Source organism: Pezoporus occidentalis, unplaced genomic scaffold (genome assembly GCF_034315485.1).
Source record: "Pezoporus occidentalis ecotype Australia unplaced genomic scaffold, CSIRO_AGI_Poc_V1 ctg199, whole genome shotgun sequence".
Taxonomy (NCBI): Eukaryota; Metazoa; Chordata; class Aves; order Psittaciformes; family Psittacidae; genus Pezoporus; species Pezoporus occidentalis.
In genome coordinates, this window is record NW_026913844.1 from 229632 (window position 1) to 243729 (window position 14098).

The following is a 14098-nucleotide window of genomic DNA, read 5'->3' on the forward strand; positions in this document are numbered from 1 at the left end:
CCTGGCCTTGAACACTGCCAGGGATGGGGCAGCCACAGCTTCTCTGGGTGTTCCAGTGTCTCACCACCCTCATAGTAGAGTTGCTGCAGAGTCTTTCCATTCCTTCAAGTTTGGGCTGCCTTGGGGTCTGTGTTGGATTGGCTTTGCATGGATCTGTGGCTGAGAACCCTTTAACACCCTCCCTTGCCCCCCAAACTGCTTAGCATCAGCTCCTGGCAGGCCTGAAGCAGGAGAGCACAGCTTTTGGGGTGCCAGGGTAGGTTGATGGAGTCTCAGCATCCAAGAAAACTGTGGTTTGCAACAGAGCACACAAGGACCAGGAGCAGTAGCTTCTCTTGGGGGGTTTGGCTTGGCCTTCATAAGAGCACTTTAGTACATACTTAACTGCACACAGACCTGTGTGTTCTGTGCTGAGCAGCTTGCTCTGACTTTGGACCTCGCTGAGGAATGCTGACACTTCACTTCATGTTTGCCTATAAGGACCAGCTGGATTTCACTTCTTGCCCAGTGGTTCCCATAAGATTACTTGCAACTGAGGAATTTGGGAGGAACAACTCAGCCTTTTCTCAGTAGAGATTATTCCAGTAAAGCTTTGCCAATTGGGGCACTGGGTCTGCAGAAAGGGAGGAATTGACCTTTTTGTATTGAGCTTTATAAGGAACAAAAAGCAAACCATCTCTTTCTTACTAGAACGAGGGATCTTTGAGTTAACGTGGTATCATTTGAAACAGAAGGCATTGCTGGAGATCATCTGTCATAGATGAAATAGGTGGGATATGGTAGAGGAGAGGATTAAAGGGTTTTCTGCTTTTCAGAGAAGACTGCTTTCTAGTGACAAGTGGTGTTAACACATCACTCCTGTTGCTGGTACTGGTGATGGACCAGTGAATTACTTTTTATGGCTCCCAGTTTCAAGGTAGGACCTTGAAACTGAGCCCACAAGCAATCAGCTGGTGAAGAAAGGACATGGAACCAAGAAACACCCATTCCTTTAAGTGGAACATCCGTTTTGGTGCCTGGGAGTCTGCCTGACCCTGTTACACAGGTGAGAAAAGAGGTAAAATCCCCTCTTTGTTCAGCTGCTGAGGAGCTTTTAGGAGGAAAGTGAAGGCTGGGTGACTTGGACAAGGTGGCTGCAGCCTTGAGGCTGTTGAAGGGGACAAGGTGAGGCTGGGGTTTGGGGAACTGAGAGAAGGAAGCAACCAGGAGCGAGGTGGAATGTAAAGTGGGAGAAACCCAATTCCTCTTTACCTTTAGGCACTGTAGCAAGCCTGAATGTGGACGAGTTGTTTCCCTGCCTCCCACACCCCCTCAGGAGCACCAGCTGCAAAATACTTCTCTTTTCCAGTCTGTGGAGTACCAGAGGAGATGAGAGCCTGTTCTTCTCAGCGTTCAGACAGGAGATGCCTAGGGACATGTCTGCCAAACTTCCCAGCCAGCCTTCACTGCTGTCTTCCTCATTTGGAACATCCTCCCTGTAACAATAAAAGCAAATCAACAATTCACTTACACAGCGAGAAAATAACTGTTTCACTTGTCTGCCCATTGAAGACACCTTGGAAATGATGTTCTGCATGCAGATGAGGGCTTGGAGCTTCTCCTTCCTGATGCTGTGGTAGGCATATGGCAGTGTCATGTGGAATCAGGGTGACAGGTTCTGGTCTAGCAGTTCCCTCACATCCTTTCTGAGCATTCTGAAGCTTAAATATCCCGTTGTTTCCTAAATGTTTTGGGATGAGCTTTCCAAAGAGATCTTCTTTTCCTTTGTTTTTATTCCTTGAAGAGAAGGTGCATTGTCTGAGGCAGTTCCAAGGTGAGTCACTTGTATATAAATAGAAGTGCTGAGCACACCAGGTAAGCTGCAGCGTGCAGAGGACAAGAATGCTTCAGAAGAAGGAAAGCTGCCTTATTAAAATGATCACATCATTGTAAATGCCTGTCCTTTGAGACTGCTGTCAAGGGGACCTGCCACAGCAGCTTTCCCCTTCGCCAGGCCCCTCCTTGCAGTGCAGGTTTCATTTGAAATGGTGCTCAGTGCATTTGTAGGACCACTGAAGCTTCAGGGGAGAGCAGCCGGGGTGGAGGGAGCTGCAGTACAGATGCTTGCGATGTCAATTCTGTTCCTACACGGTATTTCAGTTTGCCAGCACATGGTTCATGTCGCATCGACACGGTAATATCAGATCTGGTGCCGTGCTGCAGGAGAGCAGAGGCCTGCTCACTCAGGGGTGCTGAAATCATTCAGGCTCTGACAGAGTTCTTAAGGCTTTATTCAGTTAGAGCTGATAGGAAGAGCAAAAGGAGGCTTCTGGCAGGATGAAGCATGAAGGTGTCACCAGGTTTGCAGGATAAAAGGCAGCGATTCAGTAGCTGTGACAAAAGGTCGATTTGTTGGTCAATGCAGACTCTGGGAGAGGTGTGATGGGGAAGGCAGAGGCATGTGGCTGGACTGGTTCATAGGGCAGTAGGGGTTTTGCACCCAGTGAACCTGCCCAGGTGCATTTTTCCATACATTACAGTGTTTCAGCATGCCCAAACTTCTCTTTCTGAAGAGCCTGCTCCCATTTAGAGGTAAGTTTTTGCTTATGTCTCTAACTTCCACTACAGATTGGGCTGGTGTTGGGGTTGTTTGTTCTTTGCAATAACATCCTTTAAATCTTTGGCAAAACTTGAATACCTTTAGAAGCTCTTTCCCTGGGCGATTCTCACTTTAACATTCATGTTTTGAGTCAAAAAGGCATTTCAAGGCCATTTCATTTTCATAATCTTCATTTAAATGCAGTCCCTTGCACTATACAAGTGATGATGTGATACACAGCTTACTAGGTGAGGGTTTGGCCCTATTGGAATATGAATTGAATCAGCTGTGAGTTATATTTGGTCTGTAAAACCAAGTCTGGAGCTTTTCTGTCGTGATTGAAACTGATGGGGATGGTCTGGATTTCATTTGCAGGTGTCAGGTCTCGTTGGTTGTAACTTCAGAGCAAATCCACAGACAAAAGCTTAGCATCTGGAGAGCTTAGAGTGAGCTTGAAGCTTGAAAAGTAGTTGTACGTGTAACGGTGGTGCAGTGCACCAGGAGAGCTTAAATTGGCTTTATTCTAGAATATCTTGATTTAGATCTAAGTATTTAAGATACAAATCATGTCTTTTATATATCATCATTTGGGAAATGATTCTGTGTTTCCCTGATGATAAAGCACAGGGTGCAGCAAAAAGGCTTTGAGACCCTTTGCAGAGGCATTAACTCTGGTTTAGGATCACAGCCCTGAAAGCTCGAAGCTGTCCTGAGCATCCCAGTAATCAACCTGTGTGCTTGCAACCTGCCTGGTGGTTCCCTAGCTTCATCCCTGAGGAGTTCTTCACAGTCCTAGCACAGACAGAAAAGGGACACTTGCTGAGGTCTTGTTGCTCTCAATTTCATACCGTAAATGTCAATCTGCTTGTTGAGGTTCGAAGGTCCGTTTGAGGGAGGAACATGACATTTTGCATCTGCTCCTTGTATTCCAAGCGCAGTTTCCAGATCCTCGTTGTGGCAAAAGTACCCTCTTTGTATAAAAATACTCCTCTGTAAATATTGATGATGAGAACTTCAGAGCACCAAATTGCAGCCTGTCTGTGCCAGGGCGTGATTCACCTCCTCCTGCACAGCACTTGTCACCCAGGCGTCTGGCACTCGGGTTTCTTTTTATACATTTGACTCGAACACAGGGATTTTGATGTCTTTTCTTTCCCTCCCTCCATTCCCTGTGAGTCCCAAGACATCTAAAAAGCCACATGGGCATCGGTGAGACTTCCAAGGTGGTGGGTCTGGATGTTCGCCTGCGGGGCTGGACAAGCGGGCACAAAAAGTGACTCCACGTTCTTGGTGCCCTGTTGATGTCCCATTTGCAGCATTGTTCCCCTTGAAATTGGGATTCCAAATGGAACTGGGGGCAGTCTGAGTGTGTTTCATGCAGCTGTGGTTGGTGTGGATACAAGTACCTGCTCAATACCCTGTGGTTCGCTCTGAAAGACTCCGTGTCTCTAATGATGCCTGTGCTCTCTTGTTAGGCTGTTTAAAGCGATGTTCTGGTTGGTGTGAGTTAGACACTTGTGTCCTCTCACAGTCCATGAAACAATTGACTTGGTTGGTGTAGGTCAGTGTTCACAGGCGAGCTCCAAGGGGCTTATTCTGGCTTAACCCAACAGGAGATGCAGTTTGCCTTCCTTTCTGGCCCCAGAGGATGGGTTGTCTTCTTGCTGCTTTAATGAGAAAGAGAAATCTGGGTAGGTGAGCCAAATGGGCTGAGAGGTGAGGAAATGGAGCTGGGTCTCAGGAGACCTGGGCTGTCGTCACTGTTTATGATCAGAAAAGTCATTTCATTCCCCATCCCTTCATTTCTCCTCTGGCTTTTCAGCCATCAGATGTGCTCTAGACCCTTCAGAAGGCCAACTGTGTCCTACAAAGGGCTGTACTTAAACTAAACCCAGCTCTGCTGCAGAATCCTGAGCATGAAGACAAAACCCCATGAAATCCCCATTTCATTGCAATTACTGAGGAAATGCTTTAAATCTCTTTTCCAGTCGGTGTTTTATTTAGCTACCTGTGGCATTGTAGGTGATGATGGATATTCCCTCACAGAGGTGGGAACCGGGCTCTGTTTGCTTTTGACCTGCTGCTTTTACACCTTGTGTGCTCATTACGTGCTTGAAACTCAATGAGGAAGCAGCTTCTTGGCCTTGTGGGGCCAATTTCCAGTTGTCTGTTTAAATCTGCACTATTGTGTTTGCAACAAGGCTGGTTCAGAGGCCATTAAAGCCTTGACGTGCAAAGCATCAGTGGCTGTGCTCTCAGAACTCTGGGATCAATCGCTATTGAACTACTTCCAAGAGGCACTTTTCCCCCTTTGTTTCCTTTCCCCATCTCCACCCCACACCAAAAAGGGCATTTTTTTTGCAGCCCATTTTCCTATTACATTCATTTAAACAACTCTCCCACCAAACCACTCCCCTTGTGTGTTAGGTGATGGGCAAAGCAGGGCAGTAACACCCTCTTCTGTATGGCCTTTCCCCCTGACCACAGCACTCGTGTGTTTTTCCTGCTGTACCATGCTGCTTGGATGTTGTTCTCCTTGCAGAACTCCTGACAAACTTAACCAACAGATTCTCCACGCTCTTCCTCAAATCTGCTTTTATTTTCTTGATGGTGCTTTGTGGGTTTATTATGCTTTAAAACACTGAGATTATACCAGTGGGGAAAGCAATGAGCAGAAATCTGTGCATCAGTGGATTGTAATGGGAGAAATTAGATGTCTTTTGCATTTTCTTTCCATTTGAGAACAAGAAAGAAAGTGTAATCTCTTCTTCGTGGTCAAAACAGCCATTTGATTCTTCTTTAGCGGCCTCATGGAATTCCCACCTCTGGGAGCTGGTGTGCACGCATGGAGTTAGATCACCCCTGCTGCAGAGGACAGGCTGTGCAGTCCCAGTAGATACCTGTATGTAACCTCTAGGTGAAGTGTCTTAACAGTTGGCAGTTGTGTGTGAAGAGCAGCTGGTTGGAAAAGGGACTTGAGGAAACTAAAACAGGGGAAGTTCAGGTTAGAGGTAAGGAAGTTTTTCCCTGTGAGGGTGGTGGGACACTGGCACAGGGTACCCAGAGAAGCTGTGGCTGCCCCATCCCTGGCAGTGTTCAAGGCCAGGCTGGACAAAGGGGCTTGGAGCAGGCTGCTCTAATGGGAGGTGTCCCTGCTTATGGAACCGGATGAGCTTTAAAGTCCCTTCAAACCCAAACCAGTCTGGGGCTCTGTGACTCTATGAGATGCGGAGTGATGCTCAGAAATGAGAGGGATGGACGGGTGCGGGAAGCATCTGAAACGTTTCAGCTACTGTGGAGTCTCTTCTGGTTCTAGATACGCAGATGCTCCAGTCACTTTCTGTTTCCTTCTTCCTGCTAACCTCCGGCACTGGAGAAAAAGTCACTCCCTCAGGTGCTGGCCTATGGGGGCTGAGAAGCTGTTAACCTTGGAGGACTTTGACCTGGTTGCAGTAAATGTGCCTGTGCCGATTGATCTGCTCCCCTGTTACTCAGACTTGGAGTCTGGATTTGGCCACCTTCCACCACAGAACGTCTCAAGCTGTGGCTCTCCTTCCCTGGCTCTGCAGAACACTTGCATCATCCAGGTTCAATGAAGAAGAGGCAGTGCTGCTCTCTTCCCCAGGAGATGGAAAGGTGGCAGAGTTCTTTACAGCAGTGTCGAGTGCCCAGCATCCTTCTCCATTGCCTGCCTCTGCTGCTGAACCTTCTTCTGTCTTCTCCAAGTCTGGAGGTGATGCTGCCCCTCTACTCTGCTCTTGTGAGACCCCACTTGCAGCACTGGGTGCAGGTCTGGTGTCCTCAGCACCAGAAGGACATGGAGCTCTTGGAGCAAGGCCAGAGGAGGCCATGAGGATGAGCATTGGCGGGAGACCCTCCCATATGGAGCCAGGCTGAGAACACTGAGGCTGTTCAGCCTGGAGAAGAGAAGCTGTGTGGAGACCTCAGAGCAGCTTCCAGTGTGTGAAGGGGGCTACAAGGATGCTGGGGAGGGGCTCTGCATCAGGGACTGTAGGGATAGGACAAGGGGTGATGGGTTCAAACTGAAACAGGGGAAGTTCAGGTTGGAGATAAGGCAGAAGCTCTTCCCTGTGAGGGTGCTGAGGCGCTGGCACAGGGTGCCCAGAGAAGCTGTGGCTGCCCCATCCCTGTCAGTGTTCAAGGCCAGGCTGGACAGAGGGGCTTGGAGCAGCCTGCTCTAATGGAAGGTGTCCCATGCCCGTGGCAGGGGGTTGGAACTGGATGATTTTAAGGTCCCTTCCAACCCAAACCAGTCTGGGACTCTATGGAACCCAAAACTTTTGTGGGGTAACCACCACGGCTGCGGTCCTGACAGTGCTGAATCCAGGCAGGTGGATTGCACAGACACACCTGGGACACAGCATTGCAAAGCATCCCAGCAAGCAGGAACTTGTGTGGAGCAGCACTTGCTCAGGCTGTTTGACAGAGCAGGAAAAGCAGTGCAGGGAATACTGGAATGAATCATCTGGTTCAGCGTCTGCCTCATGAGGCTGGTTCCTCTCTGCTTTGGAATAAGGTTTCACCCACAGTAAGTTGCAAGGAGCACCTTTTTCTTCCCCTGGCAGGGATTCCACCCATGCAGATCATGGTTCATGACTTAAAACCTCACACCATGTGTCCCATCCATTCAGGATTTGAAGCTAGGTAGCTGCTCCTTAGCTTCCTCTCCAGGTGTTGTTCCTGGTCAAGCTGAAATGGAAGCATCCTCTTGTAGTTTCACACCTTTTATAGACCAAAATGCAGATGAGAAAGTGTGGGTTTGAATGTGGATGTGTCAGTCTTTACTGCATTAGTGTGTGCAGGAGTGTCCTAAAGCCATGCTGCACGGGTGCTTCTGCTCTTTGCACCAGGCTCAGCCTGGTCTCAGGTTTAGGAGGGGGGAGATAGGGCACATTCTGTGTGCTTTTTGGCACCTCTAGCAATAGCACTGCTGCTGAATGTTCCATGTGAGGTCACAGCACTTGTATTTGACACCTTTGAAGCAAAAAAAGGCTTTGGGAGTTGAAGATACTCCATGTTATGTACCCAGTGTGGGAGGGGGTTCTCTACGCCTCAGTCACCCCCTTTCAGTCCTGATCTGAGGTGCTTGCAGGGCTGGGTTTTCACTGAGATCCTAAATGGTTTGTTCCCCTCTCCTTCTGCTCAATACCACATGCTCCCTGCAGCTCATTCATAGAGACATCAGTAACATACCTGCAGTAGGTCAGTTGGGCATCAAAAGAACAGCACCTACACCAAGAAGTCCAGCATGGCATAACTGTCATGGGGATGTAATAATATAGAGCTGTATAACTGGCCTTGGAAGATGGTTAGCTGGGAGGGGTGCAGCAGTGGCAGTAGCTGTAGAAGAGTAGAGCCTGGAGCCTAGTTCTGGTCCAGGCAATGTGTCCCAGAGGAATCTCCCTTGGAATTGGAAGCTGCTGCAGCCTCCTCAGGCTTCCCTTTGTGGGGAAGGCACAGCTTAAACCAGCCCTGGAGAGAGTCTTTGGATCTGAGCCATGTGAAAGGAGTGTCTGATGTGGTGAGGGGTTGAAAGGCTTCTACATGTGTTTTGTCAGCTGGAAACTGTAGTCTGGTTTCTCTTTCTTGGGCTGTGATACACCCAAAGACCCCCATTATCTCATAAAGCATTGAAACAGGCTATGAAATATGTGCTCTGTGGCTCAGGGAAGGCAAATGTCCTGCCATATGCTTCAGCAGAGAGCAGTTTGTGACCCGTGTCATCACTTAGCAATGAAATGGTTCTCATCTCGGGGCTAGCAGCAAGGTTTTCTTGTCAATATTGTCAAGTCATTGATTCAGAGGTATTAGATAATCTCAAGCATTGAAAGAGGTTACATTTAAAATCCACTGTTGCTGGGCATTTTAATCCCTTTAAAGAGAATGGTGCTTAAAATCAGAGGAGCTCTGGAAGTTGGAATGAATGTGCTGGCAGAGGTGACAAGTTGGATCATCTTACTCTGTAAGTGCTCGACAGAAGTTGCTGTTAAAGTAGTCTGCAACAGGAGTTGGTGCTGCAGGTCCCCAGAGTGTATTTAGGTAGTAGAAAGCTGAAACGTGATGTAAATCCAGTGGTCATTCTTGCTATCCTTCTGTATCAAGCTGTAAGTGAGGAATTTGGTTGTGTCATAAAGAAGCTTTCCAGATTGGAGACTTGTGGTGATGTTTGATTCTGCTCTCCCCTCTGTTACCCCATGGATTCAGAGATTGAAGTTTTCCAACCCACTGCTAATTCAGCAGCAAACTGGAGCTTGCAGTTAGTGACACGCTCTGCTCTGGCCTCTCCATCACAACCACCAAACCAGCTCCAGTCTGGGTCAAGATTCCAGGTTGGTTTTGCTGCTGTTGGGATAATTCAAGGCCTAAGTAAGGATAAAGTGTCTGTGTTAGAGAACTGATCCTTTGCTATCAAAACTTGGCTCCAGCAGAAGTCCTCCAGCTCCCGTGCAGCGAGGCTCTTCGTTCACATCAAACCTTAGCACGGTTTTGAGCCTGCTCTTTGAAGAGATGCCTTACAAGCACAGTGTTTAAACTGGGACACTTGCTCTGTGTTTCTTAACTAGGGAATGGTTGTTAGCTAGGAAACACAGCACTTGTTACTGGTCAGCCATGGAATCCAGAGCACTGGTCTTGAAAACAACCTGCCTGCGCCTGAATTACCTGCACTCAAGTCAGAGAGGGCAAACCACCAGGTGAGGGATGCAGTCCCCATCCACTGTACTTGGGTCTCCGTCACCAGGAGGGTTGTGACAGCTCCCAGAGCTCTACAGTATTTACCAAGGCAAAGTCAGGGTGGTTATTTCCTAAATGGGCATGTTGTTTCCTCTTCAGTTCTTCTATCCTTAACTTGTCCCACTCAGACGTGTCTGTTTTAGCGAAGCAAAGGGAAATTGGCATTGGGAGAAAAGGGTTTAGAGAGAATAATTAGGCTTTCTAGGCACAGAACAGGTCTAACCTGTTTGCTCAGGCTTTGCCAAGCTTGCATCTTCCCCTGTAACTGGCTCAAGGAAGGGCTGGCATGGCTCTGTCCTCCTGCATCAGGTTATTGTCTCTGGTGTACAGCATTTAACAAGCACCATTGACCCAGCCAGTGAAAACTAGGGGAGAATCCCCTTCCTCCACCTCCTGCTCACGCTCTGGGGGTGCAGCCCAGCACACACACTGAAGCCAGGTCATGGGGAGCTCCTGGGATCCCCATCACTATCACCCTGTTTTCAAACTGGAGGAAGCAGAACAGCACATGTGTTGATGCGACCCATCCAAGGTCGTGCACTCGGCAGAACCGGGCTTAGACTCCTGCTTTCGGGACTCTTACTGATCACAGTCAGAGTTGCTGAAGTTTTGCGTTGGGTAAAACCCTGCAGAGAGCAGGGAAGAACAAAGAAGTCCCTTTCGCTGCCTCTCCTCCTCCAGCTGGGAAAGGGTTACACTGAAATGCCTGCAACAGCCTCGGGAAAACATGAATCAGTTCGAGCAAGAGAAGGCAGAATGGGAACCCGGAATTGCGACCTGGTCTGTGCTTTTCATTGCTATAGACATTTTTTTGGGGGGGGGGATGTATTTGTTAAACCCCATGTTTTCGAGGGTCGGGGCACAGCTGATGCTCGAGCAGCTCCTGCACGGTATCGTTACCGGGTGCCTTTGTGCTGGGGTTAGGGGGGGACAGCATCATCCCTTCCTCCTCCTCTCTGTGCCTCCCGTTCCTGCAGAGCCAGAGTGCGAGTGTGAGTGTGAGTGCACACACGCAACACGGAGGGAGGGACCGGAGCTGCTGCCGCCTTCCCCGCTGGGTGTCCGGGAGCAGCGGGGACGGGAGGAGCTGGAAGCGATGCTGAGGAATCGGAAAGGTCAGTGCTAGCCGTGCATCACCCGCTGAGAAACGCTCCTTGGAGCTGCTCCTGCCGTGCCTTCTTAACCCTGTGCTCTCCGAGAGGGAGTATTAGAGCAATACCGTATCTCTGAGGAATGGGATGGTGTCACAGTGTGTGATAAGAGATGCGGAGCATGACTTAACCAGGCAGAGCTGTCATTTCGTGTAGCAAATACACCTTCAGTTTAATTCTCAGCGTGTTTTGAAGCGTATGTATATGACTGTCTTTTGAGTGGTTGAGTTATTTGAATGGAGAAAGGTTAATTGCCTCCTTCAATCAGATTGCGTATGTAGGTTACAGTAGCATGCAGAAAGCACACCAAGTATAATCTTGCATCCCATTCTTCATGTGACACTAGTCCTTGAGGCATTTTACGGTGAAGTGCGTAGAATGTGGTTGTTGGCATGACTGAAACATGCATTCAGAAAGCAAAAACGTCCTGTATCCTGTCTGTAGCAGAGTATAGCACTTAGGTTGTGTGCAAACAGCAATAGTCACAAGGGCTCTGTGTTTAGTGAGCTTCCTTTCCTAACGGAGTGCTGCTGATCTGGTGGGGATTTAGGAGCAATGGGGTTGGAGGGCCAGGTTATGGTGGAGGTGGAATTCTTGTGGAATGAAGCAGTGCTGATTATCCTCATGGTGAATCATCCCCTTCACCCTGGGCTTGGGTTTGCACTGATGGGAACTAAGCCCAGTGCTGCTGCAGTTCACTTGGGGTTTTCTGCTTCAGGGCTGAGGGTGCATAAGGATTTACTGGTGGAAGAAAGCAAAAGGGGGACTTGGGGAAGCAGTGAACCAGTGTGATTGAAAACTTGCCGTTACCCCTACCTGTGTTATGCATCCAGGCTGCTTCTCCCAAACTCCAGGTTATTTCTGAGCGTAGCTGCTGGCAGCTGGTTCCTGTTTCACTGGGTAAGGGATGATAACAAAGTCCTGATAATTTATGCTAATCCCACCTCCTACAGCTCCCACTGCCAGGAACCGGAGGAGAGAAGCTCCAGCACTGCAACATTCCCCTGGATTTGGCTGCTTTTTCCTTCTCTCTTGAAGTATCACCACCGGTGTGCATGGACACACACACGCCATAGAGGATTTTGTGATCAGGAACGCCATGGGAGTTTGGTGTGAATTCCCTTGGGAATGTGGAAAGTGACCTTTGTGAGTAGCTGGCAGCGTGAAGACCAGTACCACCAGCGCTGTGGCTGAAGCCAGCTGCAGTTTAGCAGTGCTCTGGTACAACCTCTGCGGTTCTCTTCCAAGCAGGTCTTGTAGCTCAGATGGAATCTGCAGCCCCTTCCAGGTCTGGCAGTGGTTGCACTGCTTGTGCAGGCAGTCCAGAGCATGACAGAACTTCCTATTAAAGACAGTTGAGTACCTGAAGAGAGACCTCTCCTCATGTCCCCTCAGTGTCCTCCTGTTTAGCATAGACATAACAAACTTGCATTGTTTCATAGAAGCAAGACTTTGATAGGGTTACAGAAGGGGTTTTAACTTCGTACTCTCAATCTAGAGATACTTGGAGCCTGCAAACATATTTGAGGTGAATATCCAGAAAGCAAAGGTGTGTATTTCATGCTCAAGCCTGTTCTTTGTGCTGGAGACCAGAGTGGGATTTACAGTAGGAATGGCAGGAGGGATTTGAACTGGTACCCCCTTGCTTCGAAGCACCATTTATATTCTGGGTTCTCCTGCATCCTGAGCTCATTCCTCCTGAAACTGAGTGTGAAATTTGTTATCCCAGCACCCCTGCAGACACCCGGGGTGATGCAATACCTGTTTTTCAGTCAGTTGCTTTTTCTTATGCAATCCCTAATCTAATCTCGTTTTCTTCCTGTGGGTAAAACAGCAGAAGTGCAACATTTATTGCATACTTACTAAGGCACAGTTTTGTTTCAAAGCTGATAGCAACCAGGGTGCTTTGTAGTGGCAAAGACTGCACTCGGTTCCAAGAGGAGGTGGCAGAGGCCAGCATGACCCTCTCTCTGTTCAGCCTCCTACGCCAGGAACAGCGTGGATGTGTTGGGTCATCTGTGTTAGATCATCCTCATGGCCTCTGCTTTAGTTTCTAAAGGGTTGCCCAGCCTTGCATTCCCTTTCAGTGCAATCCCACAGCTGAATGAACTCCTGAAGCATCCAGAAGATGACAGTGCGTTACTGCTTGTTGACTTGCATATTTACAGTTACTCTAGGTTCGTTTCCAAGCTCCTCCTTGAGGAGTGAAATCTCTGGTTAATCTAATTCGGGGAGGGCCTTGTAACACTTTTTGACACTTCTCATGATGTTAAGGGCTAGAACTTCATCACAGCTCTTTGTTTTTTAATTCAGGCAGTTCAAGCTGGGGGCAGTTTTAGCTGGGTGATCACAAGCATCCTATTGCTCTTGTTGAAAGAAGATGACAGCTTTGTGGCCGTGGAGTTGTTACACAGGCGGTGGCAGTGGTTTGTGTTCTCTCAGCTCATGAATTCAGTGCAGTGTGGGGTCCTGGTGGGATTTAACCCTGCTTAGAAGGGGGCAGGCCTGGTGTAATGACTCTGCACTTGGTCTAAGTCTCTGGCTGCAGCTCACTGTTGTAAACCCACTGTGACACATGGGTGAGCTCTGGCAGTGTGTGTTCATTCTGTATTATACAGCACCTTTCCTGATAGCAGCACTATTGAAACACCAAGTTTCCAAGCCTTCCCAGTCTCTTGTTCTCTGTGTGTTTTCTCTTGCTGATGATCTAATGCAGTTACAATAGAATCTCTGTATTAGGTAAATGTGATTTGTGCCATAGTCTGTATCTCTCTGCAGCTTGTTCAGTCTCAAACTGTGCTGAATTACGCTGGGGAAGTGTAAGGACCAAGTCATGTTGTGCTTCCTTAAGGATTATGTAAAATCTTATTAGAATACCTATTTGTGTGAAAACTTACTTGCTCTTTAAATAAAGATGTGCTGGGAGAGAAATTCTGGGAACCAAACCACTGTATACCACGAGAGCAAGAGCCAAAAGGCAAATAAAAAGAGCACTCAACTCTTTCCCACCTCTTTTTGATGGTTTCTCCTAATTCAGAATGATGGGAAGAGGGGCTGTGACACACTATTTCCATGTTTTCCATCAGTGAGACCAGAGTAAGGCTGGCATCAAACACTCTTGGACTGGGAATGAGTTTTAACCTCATGTGTCTTGAAACACTTGGTGTGTTTGGAACGTCGATACCCTGTGTTGCACACCAAGCATCTCACTTGGTACACTGCAAAGAAAGTGGCTTACTTTCCTACCCAGAGCCAGGACATGGGTTGCAGCAAGTAAGAGGAGGAAATTACAGGGATGTCTCAATTTTGCATGGTTTCAGTTGCAGCACAGTGCTGACAGCTTCCCTTGGAACAGAGGACTTCCCTTATGCTACCAAGGGAGCTGCTTATGGGCACACATGAAAGTACTTAGGTTCTCATCTATTAGTGGCGGAGGGAAATGAGGCCAGTGAAACTGCATTTTCAGAGGATGCTTGTTCTGAAATCCAACTGTTTGTGGTTGCAGAAAGCCTCTAACTTCAGGCCCAGAAGGCTGACCAAATCCATGTTGGTTTTGTTTTTGTCTCCAGCCTAATGTGTTTAGTACTGCCACAGTCCATCATAACTTTTTGCAGGA

General features: G+C 48.2%; 1 protein-coding gene across 7 annotated transcripts in view; it reads left to right on the forward strand.

The window, feature by feature from the left end:
• The window catches only part of ARHGAP32 (Rho GTPase activating protein 32), a 176211-nt gene that overhangs the window by 42929 nt on the left and 119184 nt on the right, over positions 1 to 14098 (forward strand). The window contains exon 1 of one of the 7 annotated variants that reach the window (XM_062617595.1): positions 10326 to 10446. The exons of the other annotated variants lie outside the window; for them this stretch is intronic. The gene's annotated coding sequence lies outside the window, so the exon portion shown is untranslated. Of the gene's footprint in view, positions 1 to 10325; positions 10447 to 14098 lie in introns of those variants that run through there. 7 annotated transcript variants of the gene reach the window in all.